The following is a 12,708-nucleotide window of genomic DNA, read 5'->3' as shown; positions in this document are numbered from 1 at the left end:
TCGATCTATGCCTCCCCCCCTTTGCCCCTTCTCCCAAGAGTATTGCCCAAGATAAGACAGGACATAACAAGGACATTTCTGATTGCCCCAGACTGGCCACACCAGCACTGGTACCCACTCCTGGGCAGCCTGTCACCGGTGCCACCCTGGCACCTACACCAGATCCCAACCCTGCTCTCTCAGCAGGGGAGACAGATCTTGCATCTGCAACTGCAAACTTTAAATCTTGCAGCCTGGCTTATTCCTTGAAATCTACCCCAGTAATCGGCCTAAGCAAGCAAGTACTGGACATCATTCTTGAGTTCAGAAGACCAAGTACAAGGAAATCCTATGCTGATAAGTGGAAAAGGTACTGCTCCTGGATTCAGTGTAAAGGAGAGGACACAACTCTGCCGTCCATGTCTCTAATCCTGGATTACTTAGCACATCTACTCTACAGAGGCCTATCCTTCTCCTCCATTAAGATCCATGCCTCTGCCATTTCGGCTCATTAAAACACAGAGACGCCGCTCTTCTCTCACCCTCTTATCAAACCGTTCCTAAGAGGGGCAAACAACTTAAGGCCACCAAGGAGAGCACCCACCCCTGCTCAGGACCTTAACTTTGTACTGGAAAAGCTCACGCTACACCCCTTTGAGCCTGCAGCACCAGCAGAGTTAAAATTCCTCTCTTGGAAAACAGCCTTACTTCTTGCCATCACTTCAGCTAGAAGAGTGTCTGAGCTACAAGCACTTATGGCTGTGGAACCCTTCAATGTTAAGTTGTCATTCTTGCCTTCATTCTTGCTGGATGGGTTCGGAGCCGACCCTCGGCTCCGACTCGGCCTATACTATAGCTCGAGAGCTATTTTTACTGGCTTGAGGCAGCCCTATATCCCACAATACCATGCGCTAACTCCCCAGATCTTATTTGCCGCTTTGCTGCGAGGTTGCCTTTTTTTTACCGGCTCAGGTCAGTAAAAGGAATTTTCAATAAAGTTTCTATTTTTGAGGTGGTTTCTTAGATTAGTTTCCTTCATTAGCTCCCGATCTATATTATTACTTATTAGTGTTTGTTTTGTAAGCCCTACCCACCCCTTTAGTTAACTTTTATATAATCGGGCCTACGGGCTTTAGTTTTTCTGTTTACTCACCCCCTTAGTTTGTGTGTGTGTGTTGTTGTTCTAGTCAGCCCCCTTCAACTCCCCCTTGTGTGTAAGTGAGTGAGTGTGTGTGCTGACTGTGTTGCTGTCTTTAGAGCAATGTCCAAAGATGCTAAAGTCTCGGGATTCAAGAAGTGTGACTCGTGCTGTCAGAAAATGTCTCTGACAGACTGTCACACTTCTTGCGTCTACTGCTTTTGGGGCCTTTGCACCTGCAGGACTCTTGTTCTGTCTGTCACGGATTTAGTACAAGAGTCCTGCAGGAGCATTGTAATAAACTTATTTTGAGGGGCTTATTGAAGCCCGATGATTCCCCGTTCAAGTCTGGCTCGGGGAAGTCATCTAAGCCCGCCAAACCCTCGGCTCCAGTTTCTGAGTCGAGGGCTGGCGAAACTCAGGTTGCTCCGACATCGGCTCCAGTCGGGCGGCGCGAGCAAGATCGCTTGCTCCGAAACCCGTATCGGAGCCGACTTCAGCGCGCAAGCGCTCTAGATCTCCTTCACTAGAGTCTGTCCGATCAGTTCCAAGATCACCCCTCCTGTCGGAGCGGAGTCATAGGACTCATTCCTCCAGGTCGTCTAGGCTTTCCGACGACGATATTGAGAGGGTAGTCAGTAGACTCTCAAAATCTCAGGCACTGGCCCAAATGCTCCAAAGCCTGTCTCACCAGACTGTGGCTACGTCGGTGCCGCCTTCGATTCCTCCTCCGACTCTCCAGTCGAGTTTGAAGCCGGAGTTTGTCGGAACCGTAACGGAGCCGATACTTCCACCTTCGGCTCAGGTGTTCAGCTCCGACTTCTTCATTGGTACCGTCCCATGGAGAGGGGCGCCGAGACTCCATTGTCTGCTCGAGTGGCGAGGACCCTTGTCCGACCCCGCCTCTCCTCTCGAGCGCCGGCTCTGGTGGATTCCCTGACCTCATTCTCGCTTCTCCGGTGCGGGGCGGTTCGGGTGTCTTCGGATCCAGGACTGTCTTCGGTGCCTGATAGGGGGGCTTTCGAGGTGAATGAGGAGCATGCTGGATCCTGTGTCCGCTCCAAGGTTGGGTTCTTCAGCTCCTCCCTCTACAGTGCCTGTTACGGTCTCTGGCCATCCTCTTGCAACTGATAGCAGAGATCCAATGCGTAGGGTACCCACTTTGGGTCTCTTCCTCCTCGCCTCCCTGAAGCTTCAGGGGAACCCCCCTAGGAAAAAACAGTGCAAGAGGAAGCACATAGACTCCCCCCCCCGAGTCTCTCTCTTCTGACACCAACTTCAGTGAGTCGGAGGGTTCCCTGAGATCCTCCTCTGAGGATGTCTCCTTTTCAGACATCCTAGAGATCCTGAAACAGAGGGGGAATTGGTCCACCCTTAAACCCTCCGAGGACGAGTCGGTTTACCTTGACGCTTTTGGGTCTCACCCTTCCACCTCCTGGGTGTCTCCTCCTTTTGATCCACTGATGGAAGTAGTGGCCAGAAAGGCATGGGCAGCTCCTGACCCAATGGAACCTACCCCTAGGAGGGCTTCTAAATTTATTTCTGCTCCAGAGGACAAACCATTTCTGAACAAAGGTGTCTTGGTAGATGCTATGGTGGTAGCAGCCGCCACTAAGAAGGAATTAGCTGATCCAGACAGGTACGGTAAGCGGACATTTGCTTCAGCGACCTTTGCCATGCGTTGGCTGAACTATTTATGTCATTTCACCCACCTTCAGAGAGATTTGCTCTAAGAACTGGGTGAAACCATACAGGATCCTTCTGCTGTGGGGTATCAGGACAAGATTAACTCCCAGCTGGCTACCCTGAATTCTATTGCCAACTCCTCCATGCGACTTATCTCTTATGCAGCCGATGGAGCTGCCCGTAGGGCCACAGGTGTTGCGTTGCGGATGACCTACCACGCCTGGATGCGACTCTGTAATTTTGCTGATCCCTTCAAGGCGTCCTTCACCAACACCCCCTTTGATGGTTCAGAATTGTTTGGACCTCAGGTGAAGAATACCCTCACCAGGTGTGAGCAAGATGGTAAGATTCTCTCTGCCGTGGGAGTCCATTTTTCCACACCATCTAGACCTTACCCTAAAGGCCAGAAGGGTGGAAAGATGTGGTTCCGCAAACCACAGGGAGTTGCGCCTGCCGCACGTGGTGAACATACCCCCAGAGGCAGAGGGGGGAACAATAATAGACGCCGCCCCAGGGGCAGAGGGGGTCCACAGAACCAGGGTTCCAGGGAATCCTTCCCTGACCAACCCTTTCAGCATCCCTGAGAAGCTGCCCGACTGTCCACCTTCGGAGGCAGTCGGGGGAAGATTATCTCTGTACCAGGAAGCCTGGCAATCCCTCTCTCAAAACAAATGGGTACAGTTGATTATATCCGAGGGTTACAAAATCCCCTTCATTTCCCCTCCGATCCAATCGCCAAGACCCCTCCCAGATGTACCACCCGCACAAAGGGGTCAGGCACAGCTAGAAATAAAAAAGCTGTTAGAAAAAAGAGTCATCCAGGCAGTCCCAGCAGACCAGCTAGGGTCCGGAATCTACTCCAGGTTCTTTTTGGTACCAAAAAAGACAGGAGACTGGAGACCCATTTTGGACCTCAGCAAACTGAACAAGTCTGTGCAGAAGACAAAATTTCGGATGGTAACACTGCAGTCCATTCTACCCTTTTTGGGCAGAGACAACTGGATGTGCTCGTTAGACCTTCAGGACGCGTACTATCATATAAAGATACACAGGCGCTCAGGAGATTTCTCCGGCTGGGAGCCAGTCATTACCAATTCAGAGCCCTGCCCTTTGGTCTCACCACAGCCCCCCGGGTTTTCACCAAATGCTTGGCAGTGGTCACAGCTCACCTGAGACAAAAAGGATTCCAGGTGTTTCCATATTTAGATGACTGGCTCATTACCGCTACCACCAAGCAGCATCTTATAATAGCCAGGGATTACACCATTCACATTTGCAACAAACTAGGTATTTCCATAAACTTTGCAAAATCCTCCTTGTCGCCTTGTCAATCTATAAACTTCATAGGCGCCGTACTAAACACCAGAGAAATGTCTGCAACATTGCCACCTCAGAGAGTGACAGACATACGGCGGAATGTTCGGTTTCTGTTGCAGTCCAACAGAATTCAAGTCAAGTTAGTACTGAAAACGTTAGGCCTCATGGTAGCGGCGATCCTTCTCCTCCCCTTAGCCCGCTTCCACATGAGAATTCTCCAGTGGATGCTTTTTTCTCAGTGGCCCTTTCAACAGCTCCCAATGACTCACAGCATCTTGATAACCCCATCTTGCAAGAGACACCTCTCCTGGTGGATGGTCTCCCCTCAACTTCTTCAGGGCAGACCCTTTGATGTCCTTCATGGATGCATCTGCAGTCATAACAAGTGGGTTGTCCTGTCGTCAGGCAGCCCTGCAGTCGGCTGGATTCCAAAGTCCGCTGATGTCGCCCATCTCTGTTGGTCAAGCATCAGCCGACGCCATTTTCCTCAGTCTTTCTTGCCGCGTGGCGCCTGAAGCAGAAGCTGTTCGCAAGTGCCGGTCGGTCGGATCCAGAGATTACTTCTACCGAATACTACTAAGACTTCTAAAGCTAAGTACCCGTTGGGGACTCTTTCTTGCCTCAGCCGATGTCAGAAAAGTTAACAATTGTTTAACCTGTGAAACAAATACCTCATAAAGATTTCCACTCTTACTGTCTGCCTTGTTTAGGCCCAGCCCACGGCAGTAGCAGCCTGTTCGCCTGTGCCTCTTTCAACCGGCCAGTTTGCAGAACAGTTTTTCGGTACTGATTTTGGATCCTCCGACTACCCAATCTTCAAAATTCGGCGAAACCACGGCAAAGCAAAACCGAGAAAACTGCTCAAAGTACAGCTGAACCTATTCTTACAACTGAGGCCCCTGCTACAATTCTTGAATCGACCTCAGAAATTTTACCCACTATGGTGGTTGACTTATCAGACACCATATGTCTCTACCCCAGCACGTGGTGCTGCTAGGCCTCCAGCAGCCATGTCCATTAAGGCCTTCGCCAGGGCTAAAGCAGCCAAGACTACTAAATCAGTGCCTGTTAAACCCTCATCCAGGCCCTCTTCTAGTTCTCAAATGTTTGGCAGAAGATTTAATTTCTTTAATTAGAGGATCTCAATCTCACCCAGACAGGGCCTCTTAGCCCCAGAGAAGAGACCTAGGGCAGAGCCCCCTGAGCCAGCGTCTTCTGATGATTCTGCTGATGAATCAGACATAACTGACCAGCCTGAGGCTCCCTTCTCCAATTTTGAAGATTCTGATGCTGAAGAATCCATTCCAGCTGCTTCCCCACCAGAAGAATTCTCCTTTGAAACCTTGCATGCCATGCAGAACAGTTCCAATGGCAGCAACAGGATTTTTCAGACTCCAGAAAGACTTAGGACCTTTCTGCACCTCCCACAGCACAGGCCCTTAGCTATACCTCCTGTTCTCTCTGTGGTGGATGATGCTTTCAATGATGTTTGCTCCGCTCCAGATTCTTTACCCCGAGCCCCTGCCAAACCAGACAGATTTTACAGGGTGCCAGATACTCATCACCACCTTTACAAGGCCCCACTTGCAGACCCAGAAACTATATCCCAGGGTCCCAAGGCAGTAACAGCTAAAACCCTATTCCTTCTGAAAGGGAAGCAAGGTCACTAGACAGATGGGGTAAAAGGTCTACACTTCAGCTACTCTCTCAGCTAGAGCTTTAAACTGTCAGTTTCACATGATACAATACCAAGAGTTTATGCTTGATCAGTTAACTAAAAACTAACTACTGATGAATCTCTTGATAAGAAATATGTATTAGAGATGGTAAATAACATACAACAGGTTAGCAACCATTCCTTAAAATGTGGCTATGATGCACTGGAGGCTTCATTTAGATCAGCCATGACAGGCACAGTGATAAGAAGGCATGCATGGCTAAAGGAACCATGTTAAAGCTAAGTTGCTAGATGCTCCTATGGACAAGACAAGTTTGTTTGGTACACCTGCCCAGCAGGTTATGAAGAAAATGGAAGAAAAGGCAAAATCTGTTCAAACTGTTAAAGATTTCTTGCAGGTTCAACCCCAAGGTTTAGCAGGAACTGGCCTGCCAAAAATTGGTCCTTTCCTGACTCCACAAAATTTCAAAGGGGCAGGAATAGGCGTTCCAGAGGCAGAAACCAATCCAGAGGAGGTGCCTACAGAGGACGACAGTGGCAAGGTAACAACAGAGGCACAGACACAGCCACTGCCACTACATCAGCACAACCACAGTGACTTAATCCTAAATCCGCCTACCAGGGAACAAATAGCAGCTCCTCTAGGCGGAAAGTTAACCTTATTTTCAAAGAACTGGCACTACATAACAAAAGACAAGTGGATTTTACAAACCATAGATCAAGGTTACGGTTTCACTTCCACACTTTACCAGTCAAAGAGGAATGCCAAATCTACCTCCAAATCAAAAACAGAGGCTCTACGCCAGATAATGGAGTTAGCAAACATGAGAGCTGTGGAAAGAGTGCCAACAGCAGAACAAGGAAAGGGTTCTACTCCAGACTATTCCTAGTTCCAAGAAAGGAAAAAGTTGGAGACCAAACCTGTCCACCTTAAATACATACATCATTGTCCCAAAATTCAAAATGCTGACCCTACAGCAACTTCTTCCATGCTGGGCAAGGAGTCTTGGCTGGTAACTCTAGATCTCAAGGAGGCATACCTGACCAATCTGCAGAAGATACCTCAGATTTCTTGCAGGATCAGAGCACTATCAATTCTCAGCATTGGTATTCACAAAATGCCTGGCATCAGTAATCGCCATTGCAGACTACAGGAATTCAAATTTACCCATACCTAAAGCAAGCTGACAACAGATTTACAAAGGGTCATTTACTTGCTACAAGGACTGGGATACACAGTCAATTTACAAAAGTCAAGGCTGATACCATCCCAAACAAGGACATTCTTGGTGAATTGGACACAGTACAACAAATGGCATTCCTGACTACAGAAAAACAAAAAGAACTTCCTCTTTACTTCTTGGCACTAACAAAACTGAACAAGTTAACAGCAGGAAAATTTCTACAGGCCTTGGGCTTCATGGCATCATGCATAATCTTGGTCCCATTTGCCAGACTACATATGAGGAAACTACAGTGGTACCTAAAGAATTTATGGTCCCAACACAGACACAGTCTAGAAACAGAAATCCCACTAATTCCATGCTTAAAACAGGAGTTCCTATGGTGGGCTCAGGCATGCCAGTCAAACCCAGGCCTGCCCTTCTGCAGATGTCAACCAAGCCAGACCATCACAACAGACAGACCTAGGATGGGGCCCACATGCTGGACAAATAGGATTGTGGACACAGGATCAACTTCACCTGCACATCAATCTAGAAATGCTGGCAGTAAAACTGGCAATCCAAAAGTTCAAACCATTCCTCAAAGAGGGCCAGTTGATGATAAGGACAGACAACACCACAGTCATGTGGTACATCAACAAACAGGGAGGCACTCATTCATACCCCTATGCAGAATGACCTTGGAGCTGTGGACCCTGGCACTCAGCTACAACATTCAGTTACAGGCAATATTTGAGACAATACTCTAGCAGACATACTAAGCAGAACCACTGATGCCCACGAATGGAAGCTACACCCGACATCTTCAAGACCATCTCAAAGAAATGGGAATGCCACAGATAGACCTATTCGCATCACCTCTCAATCACCAGCTCAAAAATTCTGCACAAGGACATTCCACCCACTAGCATGGAAAGTGGACTCACTCTCCTTCAACTGGAAAGGCCTAACAGCATATGCATTCCCACCTCTTCCTTTGATACACAAGGTACTACTAAAAATCAAGGAAGAACGTCAAGGATAATCCTGATAGCCCCAAACTGGCCAAGACAACACTGGTACCCACTACTGAAGAGCATGTCTCGAACAACATGTCCTGATGCCTTTGATGTTAACTCAGAACAACTACAGCATCATACATCCAAACCTAAAACGCTGCAACTGACTGCATGGAACATCACATAGCAGCAGCTAATCCAGAACTTTCCCAAAGAGTTAAAGACATTATTCATGAAGCACGCAGACGTTCAACAAGAAAGTACTAGCCTGGAAAATGGTATAGGTATGTCATTTGGAGTACCGAAGAGGAAAAGATGTGTCAAACATAGATATGCAACTTCTTCATTCAGGCCTGTCCTACTCCTCCATCAAGATACATGCATCAGCTATTTCAGCAGAATACAGCTTTGATCCACCTGTTTTTCACCCTTTGCTCAGGCAGTTCCTCTGAGGAATCAAGAATGTAAAACCTCCAAGGAAACCACTAGTACCAGCTTGGGACTTAAACTTTGTGCTAGAAAAAGTTGACACTATTGAACCAGCAGCAACAGCAGACCTATAACACCTGTCATGGAAAACTGCTTTCCTACTGGCATTACTTCAGCAAGGAGGGTTTCAGAACTACAGGCCTTAATGGCAGTTCAACCCTTCCTAATCTTCCACTAAGATAGAGTGTCCTTGAGGACTAATGCTACATTTATGCCTAAGGTGGTATCCAGAGTGTCTTTAAACCAGGCAATCTTCCCAACCCACAAAACAGAGGAAAGAAGATGTACATAGACAGCTACGCTACTACTTGGACAGAACAAAAATAGCAGAAAGACTGACCAACCTTTTGTAGCCTATGCAACAGGAAGGGAAGGAAAAGCTATTTCAAACAGACAATCTCCAAATGGATAGGAAATTGCATTTACTCCTTCCATGGAAAACCAATTCCACAGAACATAAGACCTCATTCTGCCACTACCACAGCCTTCTTACGGTGGCAACCAAAGACATTATTGAGGCGGCTACTTGGACCTCCGTGCATACATGTGCCTAGCATTATAATGTGCCTCTTTATTCCAGATGGATCCTAAACACACCATAATCTACCTTTATCCTCCTCCCTAGTTGGCTATGGTATTCTATTATGACTGCAGATGCATCCATGAAGGACATAGTACAGTTTTGTACCTACCATAAATGTAGATGTCCGAACTGGATAGCATCTGCAGTCAGCCTCCTTCCCTCTGTGGTACTCCTAGGGTGTTTACCCTCCAAATAGCTAGCTGTTGGGGAGTCTTTATGGTGTATTTGTTTGTATATATGTACATATATGCTTATTGTTGTGTTTACCTCTATCTATTTGGAAACATTGGCATCTATCCAAATTTTACCCTGCAAGGGGCTACTGGCATCTGGGGCAAGAAACACTGAGGAAAATGCTGATGCTTTTATACCAAGACCAACAGAGATGACGCGACATCAGCCGGACCGGACTTTGGAACGACTGCAGGGCTGCCTGGCGACAGGACAACCCACTTGTTATGACTGCAGATGCTATCCAGTTCGGACATCTACATTTATGGTAGGTACAAAACTGTACTTTCTTCCCCCTCCAGTTGCCACAGTGACAACGGATGCCTCCCTGATCGGGTGGGGGGGCACTATCAGGGCAGGACTGTCCAGGGCACATGGCAACAATTAGAATGCCACCTGCACATAAATGTCCTGGAGATGAGAGCAGTGCTTTTATCGTTGCAAGCCCTTCAGGATTCTCTTCCCACCGGGACTATAGCAGTTCAAACAGACAATATGTCTGTAGTGTGGTACATAAACAAGCAGGGTGGAACAAAGTCCTACCCCCTATATCGAGAAGCACTCAGACTTTGGCAATGGGCGATCTCCTCTCAACGGTTTCTGATAGCAACGCACATCCCCGGGAGGTCCAACGTCATAGCGGACAGACTGAGCAGAATAATTTTCATGCCTCACGAGTGGTCTCTAAATCAAGCGGTAGCAGAGAGAATTTTTCAGAAGTGGGGCCAGCCTTCTGCGACCTTTTCGCAACCCCTCAAAACAGCAAGTGCCTCGACTTCTTCACTCTCTTCCCTCTACCAGACCATCCCCCCAGAGACGCTCTCATCCACGATTGGCCTCAGGGTCTTCTATACGCATTTCCCCCCTTTCCGTTGATTCCGCAATTAATTCAGAAAGCAACCGCATTGCGATCCAAAATTATCCTCATTGCTCCGTATTGGCCTCGACAAGTATGGTTTCCGTTCCTGCACCGTTATCTACTGGAACAGCCCTGGCATCTGGAACCCCTTTCAGACCTTTTGACCCATCTAACGGGCAAGCTGCACCAGTCTCTTCGTTCCCTCAACCTCACAGCTTGGTTGCTCCACTTCCAACCATCGCTAGGCTTCCCTTTATTTCTCTTGCTGTCCGTGATATAATTCTTGCTTCCCATAAGTCCAATACTAGGAAGACTTATGTGAGCAAAATGAAGCGTTTTTCGTTCTGGGCAGAAGCTAGGTCCTCAGATCCTTTTAATGCACCAATTCATAAAGTTGTAGATTTTCTGGCGGAGCTTCTTCATTCAGGATCGTCGTCGGCCACTATCAGAGTATAACTAGCGGCCATTGCCAATTTTCATGTGGGGCTCTCGGAAGCAAATATTGTGTCCCACAAACTCTGTAAAGCTTTCCTCAAGGGCATCTTCTTGCTCAGACCTCCCATTAAGGATCCTCCTCCACAATGGGATTTAAATTTAGTATTAATGTCATTGCTTCTCCCTCCCTTTGAACCTGCAGCTTCTTGCTCCTTCAAACTTCTCTCTGTTTTTGGTGGCTGTAACATCTGCCAGAAGGGTATCGGAACTTCAGGCCTTGTCCGTCCGATCCCCCTTATTTGGTTTTTCATAAAGACAGGGTAACTCTCAGAACGAATCCTTCCTTTCTACCGAAAGTTTCTTCTGAATCAAATCTGAACCACACTATTGACTTGCCTGTTTTCTTCCCAGATTATTCAAACAGGGCTGAACAGAAATTACATTCCTTGGATGTTCATCGCCAGCTGCGGTATTATTTAGACAGGACAAAACAATTCAGAAAGTCAGAACAGCTCTTTCTCTCTTATGCTGAAGGAAAGAAAGGACTTCCAGTATCAAAGGTAACTCTTTCCAGATGGTTGACATCCATCATTACTTTTGTCTACAAGTTGAGACACAAACAACTCCCGTCTAGGCCTAAGGCTCATTCAACCAGGGCACTATCAACATCAACAGCCTTTCAAGCAAGGTTACTATTAGATGCCATATGTGCAGCAGCTACATGGGCTTGTCAACATACCTTTATTACCCCTTACAAGCTCGATATAGCCTCCAGAAATAGAGCTGACTTTGGTTCCACCATACTCAGGAGTCTGTTCCGTTGAGCCACCCAGGTCCAAGGTGCTAGGGACGCTGTCCCATCCAGCAAGAATGAAGGCGAGAATGACAACTTAACATTAAGAAGTTATGTACTTACCATAACGTTCCATGTTAGTTGTCTTCTTCTCGCCTTCTTTCTTGCGTCCCTCCCTCCTGCCCCCTAGCCTGGACAGACTTGAAGGTCTCTGAGTCCTTCTATTTCATGTTATATAGTTCTTCACTGTTACCCCGTATCATTAGGGTTACCAGCAGGGAGACCGTTTTTGGTTATAATTATAATAATAATTTTATACTATGTGTTAGCTGCCAATGAGATCTGGGGAGTTAGCACATGGTATTGTGGGTTATAGGGCTGCCTCGAGCCGGTAAAAATAGCTCTCGAGCTATAGTATAGGCCGAGTCGGAGCAGAGGGTCGGCTCCGAACCCATCCAGCAAGAAAGAAGGCGAGAAGAAGACAGCTAACATGGAACGTTATGTTAGGTACATAACTTCTTATTATTATCCATGCTGACAGGGTTTCCCTCCGGACTAACCCTTCCTTTATGCCTAAAGTGGTGTCCAGTGTGGCTCTCAACCAATCTATCCATTTGCCAACCTTCTTCCCTAATCCTCAAAGTAAAGGGTAAAGGATCTTGCACTCCTTGGATGTGCACAGACAGCTCAGATTCTACCTGGATAGGACTAAGCCCTTCAGGAAATCTAAGCAGTTACTAGTCAGCTTTGCACCAGGGGCAGAGGGCAAGGCCATTTCTAAGCAAACAATTTCTAAATGTATCGCACACTGCATCCATTTCTACTGCAAGCACCATGAGAAACCAACCCCTCAGGGGGTCAGAACACATTTCACTAGGACAACTTATACCTCTACAGCATTCCTCAGGGAAGTCCCTACCAGGGACATCCTGGAAGCTGCTACCTGGGGTTCTGTAATACCTTCACCAAGCATTACCACCTGCCTGTCTTTCCCAGTTCCGGGGGGGGGGGGGGTTGCAACAGCAGTCCTGCAAGGCATACTAGCCAGCCCCAGCTCTTCTTGACTACCTCCACCCTTCCTCAGCTTTGGGAATCTACCCAAGTGTGATGGCTGCAACAGTGAAACACGAAGAACATAATACAGTTGTGTACACTTGCATAAATGTAGATGTTCAGGTGTATTCACTGTTACAGTCCTGGTTTCCCACCCTCCAGCCCCCTTGTCTCTCTCTGTCTCTCTCTATGTTTAATACGCACCCCTTTCAGGGGTATCAGTATTTACATTTTACTGGGGGTGTTATTTCGCAACCATAACTTGGCTCCCTATTTGGGGGGCTC

The 12,708-nt window shown here is 47.5% G+C and overlaps 1 protein-coding gene across 1 annotated transcript in view; it reads left to right on the top strand.

The window, feature by feature from the left end:
• GTF3C2 (general transcription factor IIIC subunit 2) overlaps positions 1-12,708 on the top strand; it is a 2,978,836-nt gene that overhangs the window by 1,660,687 nt on the left and 1,305,441 nt on the right. The window lies entirely within an intron of this gene.

The sequence above is a fragment of the Protopterus annectens genome, chromosome 6.part1 (assembly GCF_019279795.1).
Source record: "Protopterus annectens isolate FY-2018-M chromosome 6.part1, PAN1.0, whole genome shotgun sequence".
Lineage (NCBI taxonomy): Eukaryota > Metazoa > Chordata > Ceratodontiformes > Protopteridae > Protopterus > Protopterus annectens.
This window is presented reverse-complemented; position numbering and strand designations above follow the sequence as displayed.